This window comes from Canis lupus, chromosome 8, assembly GCF_048164855.1.
Source record: "Canis lupus baileyi chromosome 8, mCanLup2.hap1, whole genome shotgun sequence".
NCBI classification, from domain to species: Eukaryota; Metazoa; Chordata; class Mammalia; order Carnivora; family Canidae; genus Canis; species Canis lupus.
Genome location: NC_132845.1, coordinates 35919116 through 35928565, shown reverse-complemented (window position 1 = coordinate 35928565; position 9450 = coordinate 35919116).

Below are 9450 nucleotides of genomic sequence, written 5' to 3'. Positions count from 1 at the left end.
TGATTATTTAATATAATAGCCAATCCAAATAAACCAGGCTCCAGAGTGACTATTTTTGCCTTAAATTGACCTGCATAGGTGACTGAATGATCAAAGATGCCCAAATCAGTATAGTTTGTCCAACATAACAGGGATTGAAGGAGCATACGAGTTGAGGGAGAGAACTCAAGGAGTTGGTACCAGTATGTGTGGCAGTGCCCGAGGCTCTGCTAGGCTTAGTGGCCTGGCGTTTGCAATACCAGGGAGCTGGATGGAAGCTACTGCAGTTGGCAGCCTCCAGAAAGCTTGCCTAAGGGGGACTGCTGGCCTGTCTGCTGTCCAAAGGACTGGTAAGTTGAATTGGTAGACGAAAAGGCCTGGATTCTGGAACCAAAATATAACTTTGCTGTGTGTATATATGTGTATATGTCCACAACAGAATTAGATAATTAGACGTAATATGGCCATGCTGTAGTCAAAATAAGTGTTTTCATTTCCTTTATGTTCTTTAAAGTATGAAGGTGATTAGTGAGGTCCTATCAGCCTATGTTTGTACTTGTGCTTTAGAGCTGAAAGAGGTTAAAAGTGACCCATGTTTAGAGGGCCAGGACCTTAAACCCTTTTTCTGGCGTTAGTGATAGAGTTGTTAAGGTCGGATTCAAGCTTCCATCTGGCCTCCTTGTGAGTACCTTGTCAAAAACCAAGACATAGAGCTGAAGAAAAGCCACCATAGCCCATTTTGGCATCAACATTGGTCCCTTGAAGCTGTGCTTGGAATGCTCTCAGGCACACAGCCCAGCAGGAGAGCTGCCACAACTAGCTTCCTATATGATGAAGTGCCTTTTCCATATCCTTTAAAACCAGTTTTAGATTTAAAAAGAAACAGCAAAATAAAAGTTATGCATATGGAAGAAAACTGCACAATAAAACAGTATCAGTATGTTTTCAATCAAATGTCTTCTTTCCCCACCCTCTTAATAGGTTTTATTGTCTGTGTACCCTCAGTACACAGACAATTATGATTGCAATATGAAATTTATCTTGGGAGCTGAGAGCTGTTTGATTTCCTGGCAGATGGAAAAAGGCCTGAAGCTGGGAATTGAAATTATTTTCCTACCCACAATAGTGGATTAAAATTTTCGATTTCATCTTCCTTCATAAAAGTGAATGGTCTCCTGATAGGTTTATTTTGTTGGTCTGCAGAAAAAGCATGTATTTTACCTATAGGCATATGTTCAATCCTAAAATAGCAAACAGTCATTTAGGACCCAGTTTGCATTATTAAAGTCACTTAGTTATTTGTGGTTTGTGGCCTTTATTTTTAACAGCTTTATTAAAATATTTACATACCATAAATTTCACCCAAAGTGTGGAAGTCAGTGGTTTTCAGTATATTTACAGAGCTCTATGTGTGGTTCATCCTTTTAACATTGCTACAGAAAGCACTCTGCTATAACTTCTGCTTGACTAAGCCCTAATATAATTATATCTTTCATTTATTTAGATATCTTATAGGGCATTGACTAAGAGCATGGTTGCTGGAACCAGCCAGTGTGGATTAAATCCCAGCTGTGCTGTGGGCAGAAGAATTACTATTAATCTCTCTGGGCCTCAATTTTCTCATCGATAAAATGGGAATAATTGTAGAATTTCTTCACTGGGAAGACTAAATTTGTTGAAACATATGAAGATCTTAGAATAGTGCCAGGTACATGGTAAGTACTATATACATGTTTGCTATTACGAATATGTTTTCTCTTTGAACTTGGGTACATAGAATTGGATTAATCATATAATCTTTAGTTCATGGCACATAATCATCAATGGCCCAGCCATGGGCCATTAAAGTTTTCATTTCCTTATCAACAATATAGTAATACCCATGAAACTACCACTTGATCCAAGAAATAGAATGTAACCGATAATTTACATCTAGCTAAATACCTTATCCTTATTCCTTATCCACTGCCCACTCACAGATAACTACTATCCTGAATCTGGTGTGTTTTTTTTTTTTAATTTTTTTTTTTTAAATTTATTTATGATAGAGAGAGAGAGAGAGAGAGAGGCAGAGACATAGGCTGAGGGAGAAGCAGGCTCCATGCACCGGGAGCCCGATGTAGGATTCAATCCCGGGTCTCCAGGATCACGCCCTGGGCCAAAGGCAGGCGCTAAACCGCTGCACCACCCAGGGATCCCCTGAATCTGGTGTTTAATAATTTATTGTTTTGGGGCACCTGGGTTGCTCAGCAGTTGCTCATCTGCCTTTTGGCTCAGGGTGTGATCTTGGGGTCCTGGGACCGAGTCCCGAATTGGGCTCCTCACAGAGAGCTTGCTTCTCCCTCTGCCTATGTCTCTGCTTCTTTCTGTGTGTCTCTAATGAATAAATAAAATCTTAAATTGTTTTCGTTGGTTTTAAGAACTTTAAAAGAATTTTTTATTTTTATATTTTTAAAGATTTATGAGAGAGAGAGAGCGCCCACAAGCAGGAGGGGCAGGGGGAGAGAGAATCTCAAGCAGATTCCCTGCCAAGTACAGAGCCTGACATGGAGCTCAATCTCATGGCCCTGAGATCAGGATCTTAGCCAAAACCAAGGGTCAGACACTCAGCTGACACCCAGGTGCCCCAAGAACTTTAAAGAATTTTTTAAAGGAATTTTTAAAAATGTGTGTATGTGTATATGCTGGCATACATGGGTGTGCATGTTCATGCACCTTAAGAGTATTTTATTTTTCTTTGTGTTTTAACTGTATACATATTTGAATAATAATAATTGAATAATACAATATTTGTAATCTTCTGAGACTTGCATTTTTTCATTCCTAATGTTACTAGGATTCTTTCATGTTATCACATATAGCTGTAGTATATTTCCATTACTGTAAAATACTCTGTTGTATTGAATATACCACCACATATATATCCATTCTTCCTCTGATGGGCATATGGTCCATTTTCTGTTTCTATGCTATTATGAACAGTGCTGCTATGAAGGTTCCTATTCATGTTGTCCTGAGGCACACAGTGCAAAAATTTCTCTGGGATAGGATTGGGAGGTGATGGGTAGGGAATATCTAGGAAGAGAACTAACAGGTTAAAGGGGGATATTTAAGGTTAGTTTTACAAGAGGATGCCAGATTGTTTCCTAAAGTGTTTTTTTTTTTTAAATCAATTTATAGATTTGGCAGCAACTTATAAGAGGTCTTATTAATCCATGTCATTGGCATTTTATAACTTTTTTTCCAAGCAAATGACTGTCAAATAGTATCTCTCTGTGGTTTTGATGTTTTATTTCTCCAGGTACTAGTCAGTTTGTGTATACCATTTTAAGTTTCCTGGCCATAAGTTTCTTCATTTATGAAATATCTGTTCATATCTTTTTGCTCATTTACTGAGTTCGATCTTTCTTATATGTGTAGGAGTTTTTCATATATTCTTGGTTCTAATAGATATATGGCAAACATCTTTTTCTAGTTTGCAGCTTTTCCTTAATTTGTTAGTACTTTTTGTAACTTGCCTAAGAAATCCTCTTTACTTCCTCCAACCCTGCTGCCAGTGTTTTCACCTATATTAAAATTTTGTTCTGTCTTACACATTTTAGAGTCAATTCATCAAGATCATGAACATCTGTCCATGATTGGGTTTTATTAAGTCTAGGATTAAGTTAGGAAAAGGTAACATTGTTATGAAATTAAGTCTTCCTTTCAGTAAACAGGGATATTTTTTCATTTAATTAGATTTATTTTATTTCCATCAGCAAAATTTTTGTAGTTTTATAAGTACTCTTACATGTTTTTATTATGGTTGCTATTGTTAAGATTGTCTTTTTATTTTTTTATTATTTTTAAAAAAAATTTTAAAAGATTTTATTTATTTATTCATGAGAGACAGAGAGAGAGGCAGAGATACAGGCAGAGGGAGACGCAGGCTCCATGCCAGGAGCCCTACGTGGGACTCAGTCCCGGGTCTCCAGGATCAGGCCCTGGGCTGAAGGTGGCGCTAAACCGCTGGGCCACCGGAGCTGCCCAGGCCTGTCTTTTTTTAAAGTTACACTTTCTGTTTGTCGTCCATGACTGGAAATGTAGTCACTTGCTAAGCTGTCCTATTTATACTAATTTTGGGTATAGATCACTTTAAGCTTTCTATGTAGACAATCATATTGTCTGCAGATAATAAGAGTATTTCTTCCTTTCTAATGCTTTTTTTTTTTTTTTTTTTAAGATTTCATTTATTCACTGGAGAGAAAGAGACAAGGGGAGCATAAGTAGGGGGAGGGGCAGAGGGAGAGGCAGAAGCAGAAGCAGGCTCCCCAGTGAGCAGGGAGCCCTATGCGGGTATGCAAGGCTTAGTCCCAGGACACTGGGATCATGACCTGAGCCAAAGGCAACTGACTGAGCCACCCAGGTGCTCCTCCTTTCTAATCCTCATAATTTTAAGTTTTTCTGGTCTTACTGTGCTAACTAGAATCTTTGACACAGTGTTAAATAGAATGATAGTAGGCACTTCTATGTTATTCCTGATGTTAAAGGGAATGCTTCTAATATTTCTCCATTTAGGATGATGTTTATTGCATATTTTATCTGTTTGCTTTTGTTATCCTAGTTTGCTAAAAGTTTTTAATCATGAATAGATGTTGACTTTCTTCCAAATTAAAGCAAGTTCAAAAATGTGACCATGTATGATGCCACATTATATTCTAGATAGAGCAGAAGCCATAATGGAGAATACTATGACAGGTAGTAAAATCTGAATATGTAGTGTGAATTAGCTAATAGTAATGTATTGATGTTAATTTCCCCAGTTTGATCATTATACTGTGGTTATCAAGATAATGCCTTTGAGCTCAGAAGTACATGCTGAGAAAGTTGTAAAGGGACATGGTAATAACTCCAGGTCATTCTAAATGCTTAAGAAAACTTTTAAGAAATGGATCATTTCCTTCTGTTTTATTGCCCTTATATTGCCTCATGATCTGATCTGGTTTTTCAAGTTCCAGCCATCAAATAAACGTTCCAGTCAACCAGCAGGGAAGGAGGGAGGAACAACAGCATGTCCTCTTTGTAAGACACTACACGGAAATAACTCATGAAAATTCCACTTCTCTCTCATTGGCCAGAACATAGACATATGGCCACGCTTGGCAGCAAGGAAGGCTGGGAAGTGTATTCTCTAGTTTAGCCAGGCTAAAAATCAGGGCTCTTATTTCTAAGGAAAAGGGGGAGAGTAGGCATTGGGGTCAACCAGCAGTCTCTTCTATTACCACCTTGTGAGTGAATTACATGACGTGCATGCAAAGCTTGTGGTGCTTAGTAGGATTCAATTAAAATATGTTCTTTCATGATTTCACTTGCATTATCCAATTTGATCTTCATAGTAATCATATGAGTTAGGACAAATATGATTGTAATTGCAGATTAGGAAACTAAGACTCAAGCTAATTATAGTTGTTGCTGCTGGTGGTAGTTTTTGTTTGATTTGTTTTAAAGCAGTCAGTAGAATCAAAGCAAAGGGAGCAGTGGCACTGTTCCGGAGTTGTAGCTCCTCTAGACAGATTCTACCTCCCAGAAAGTCCTGCAGTTCTTTGTTCTGTGACGTTCTCCATAGTCTGACAAATCTGCAGATTTGTCAGACAGAAGCAGGTCCCCTGATGGCCACTGTGGGGCGCTTTCTACTGTATCCCATAGGAACTAGGTTGATGGAAATGACATGGACCTCCAGCAGGTGCCTCTCCTTCCCAAAAGTAGAAATCCAAACAAGGGGATCCCTGGGTGGCGCAGCGGTTTGGTGCCTGCCTTTGGCCCAGGGCACGATCCTGGAGACCCAGGATCGAATCCCACGTCAGGCTCCTGGTGCATGGAGCCTGCTTCTCCCTCTGCCTATGTCTTTGCCTCTCTCTCTCTCTCTCTCTCTCTCTCTCTGTGTGTGACTATCATAAATAAATAAAAAAATTTAAAAAAAAAAGCATTGTTTAAAAAAAAAAAGAAATCCAAACAAATAAGTCCTATTACATAACCCACTCACAAATCGATAATAAAAATAACAGCCAGCCTTTATTGAGTGAATACGACATAATCAGGTACTGTTAAAACCTCCCTCTCATTAGCCCTAGAAAGCAGGTAGATTTATAATCCTTTCTCAGGTAAGGAAACTGAATTTTAGAGGCCCAATATATATTTTAAATGGTTAAGAACGATAATATGTATACACTGGAAGAGTTTGTGGTTTTCCCAGACTGTGAAAAGCATTTGATCTGAAGTCCTGCTTACATATTATAGGTAACACTCCTGGTTGCCTAACTGATATCCATTTTCCCCTCCTTTGTTTTGAACAGATAAAGTACTTTGATGGGTAAAACTTTTTTTTTTTTTGGATGGGTAAACTTTTGTTACAAGTGATATAGACCATTTCTTTGGTCAGTACTGTAATGGGAAAATATATGGTAACTATGTTATTATCTGCTGGCTTTAAGAATGGTGCTTTAAAGTGTAGTTCACAGCTCTGTGGGTTCAGCTGCTTTGTAGAAGGGGGACTTGATCCAGACCTGAGAGAATGAATTCTTTTTAGCATCTCTTCCACCACCATCATCTGGAACCAGTTCAGTAGCCTTCTAAACCGTCCACCTAGATCCACTCTGGCCCCCGTGCCAATCAGTTCTCCACTCAGGAGCTTGAATAACATTTCTAAAACACAAATATGATGGCTTCCATTGCTCCTCAGATTAAAAAAAAAAAATTCTTAACATGGCCTGGAAGACTGCCTTTTAGACTCATCCCCTACTGGCTGCCTTTCTGTCCTACACACTTAATGAATGCTCACCATTCTAGGACTTGTGTTCTCTCCATTCTCATACTATGTGAACTCCTACTCATACTTCAGGTACCAGTTCCAGATCATCTCCTCAGGGAAACCTTCCCTGACTAAACTGAAGTTCTGTTTTCTAGGCCCTCATTTTGATGCAGGCAGGATGGGTCTGAAGACCAAGAGGGTCCTTGGCTTCGTGCTGGATGGAAATCAAACAGATGAGAAGGAGGTAGGGGAGTTGATTGAAGACTGTGTCCAGGAGACTCTGAAAGGAAAAAGAGCAGGAGTCTTGTCTTTGCCTGTGGATCTGGAGTTTTTATGGAAGACAGTGATCTGGTGTATGTCTCTCTCAGGCATCCAGGAACTGATCATATAAGAATGAGTGCTCAGGTGTCATCCGTTAGTCACTTATGCCTTGGAACCAGGGGTCTTAGCATCAAGGTGTTTGGAGTCAGTGGACTTGGAGAACGTTCATGAAGATTTCACCTGGTCACTCCTTAGATGCTATCTATTCTGCTAAAAATCTCCAAAGACCTCATTAACTCTTTGACCTTTACAAGGAGGATATTGATTAAGGCATGTGTAAGGTAGGGGTGCAGATTCTAGCAAGAATAGAAGCAGGGAAAGAAGTAAAGGAAGAAACCCAGCTTTTTCTTTCATGGGCTCCCTTCAGTTTCCTCTCCCAATCTGGCCACGTGATGTGCATCTCCTTCATTGCACGTGTCACAGTTAAAATTTTACATCTGTTGTGATTATTTCATTTGCAATTTAGTGCCTTTGATTCATGTCTGTCTCCCCCCCAAGTCTTCATAAGGACAGGCCTGTGTGGTTACTTACCATTTTATGTCTAGTTCTCAGCACAGCACTAGGCACATAACTGGTGCGCGCGCGCACACACACACACACACAGTTTTTGGTTGAGTGAATGAATGAACATAATCTGTGGAAGTTTTGGCCAATATCCCATAAAATAGCCCTAAGGAAAAAAAGTGAAATGAATTTAGTAAACACTGTATACAGTATTCTCCAAGCCTCTATCCCTACCCTGTGTATCTTTGCATATAAAAGACTTTGGGGGGATCCCTGGGTGGTGCAGCGGTTTAGCGCCTGCCTTTGGCCCAGGGCGTGATCCTGGAGACCCGGGATTGAATCCCACGTTGGGCTCCCGGTGCATGGAACCTGCTTCTCCCTCAGCCTATGTCTCTGCCTCTCTCTCTCTGTGTGTGTGTGTGTGTGTGACTATCATTTAAAAAATAATAATAATAAATTAAAAAAAAATAAAAGACTTTGGCAGGGGCGCCTGGGTGGCTCAGTCTTAAGTGTGTGCATTCATTTCAGGTCATGATCCCAGGGTCTTGGGATCCAGCCAGGCATAGGGAACTCAAGAGGGAGCCTACTTACTTCTCTGGCTCCCTCTGCTGTTCTCCTCACTTGTGCTCTCTCTGGTACTCTGTCAAATGAATAAATAAAATCTTAAAAAAATAATAATAATAGAGAGACTCTGGCAAGTCCTGCAGTCAAGAAGCCCTCAATTTAATTTGACCACAGAATGTAAACCAGGGTCCTCTAGGACATACTCTGGGCAATGTTTCTACTCAAGGGAAAGCCCCTGGATGCCTATGTGAGTGCTGTTTTTGGAACTAACAAACAGCAGGAAGAGTTCTAAATGGTTCCTAAGAGGAATTTCCCAGGAGTGAAGTTGCCCTGGTAAATCTAGGATTTAAGATTTTAAAAATAAAGCCACAAGCACAAATAATCTCTCTGAATAGAAGCTGCATCATTAACTGAAGAATGGGCTCTACTCAGCAGAATTTGTACCACAATAAATACTTGTTCAAAGAAAGAATGGAAAGAGAAAGTCTCTGGATTGATCAGAGGTCAGCTAGTGGTCCTATCTTTTAATAGAAAGGAGAATCAGGGACCCCTGGGTGGCTCAGCAGTTGAACACCTGCCTTCAGCCCAGAGCATGATCCTGGAGCCCCAGGATCGAGTCCCACATTGGCTCCCACCATGGAGCCTGCTTCTCTCTCTGCCTATGTCTCTGTCTCTCTCTGTGTCTCTCATGAATAAATAAATAAAATCTTAAAAAAAAAAAAAAAGAAAATCATATGGTTAAACTTAAAACTCATGTGCAAATGGAGGGTTTGTAAGCTCTAATAGCTAATGAATGGCTACTTTTGCTTTTTGAAGTATAGTCAACACACAATGTTATGTTTTAGATGTACGTCATAGTGATTCAAAATGCATGGGTATTTTAACGGCTAGTTAGTGAAGACTGAGGCATAATAAACCACAGGGGTCAAAGGAAATTACCAGTAACTGGATTTAAAGAGGTACCACTAACACTCTGAGGGTAAATAAATACTGATCTTCTCTTGTTGGTTTTGTGATAAACATTTTGTCAACTGCTATTTATTCTAGGATTTAACATTAACTTCCTTTTTGTCAAATGCAGTGTTTTTTGTTTTTTCCACCAGTGTTCATCCTCCTTGATCTTTTGTTATCTTTTGGACAGTATTGCACAACGCCCCCTCTTGAAATCCTCTCTGCCCTTGTTTCTGTGACCTGCCCTTCCAATTCAGTTGCGTTTTAACCAGTATTTATTGATCATCTGCGATGTGCCAGACACTGGACTATCACCATTCATTTATTAACTCATTCGTCAACAT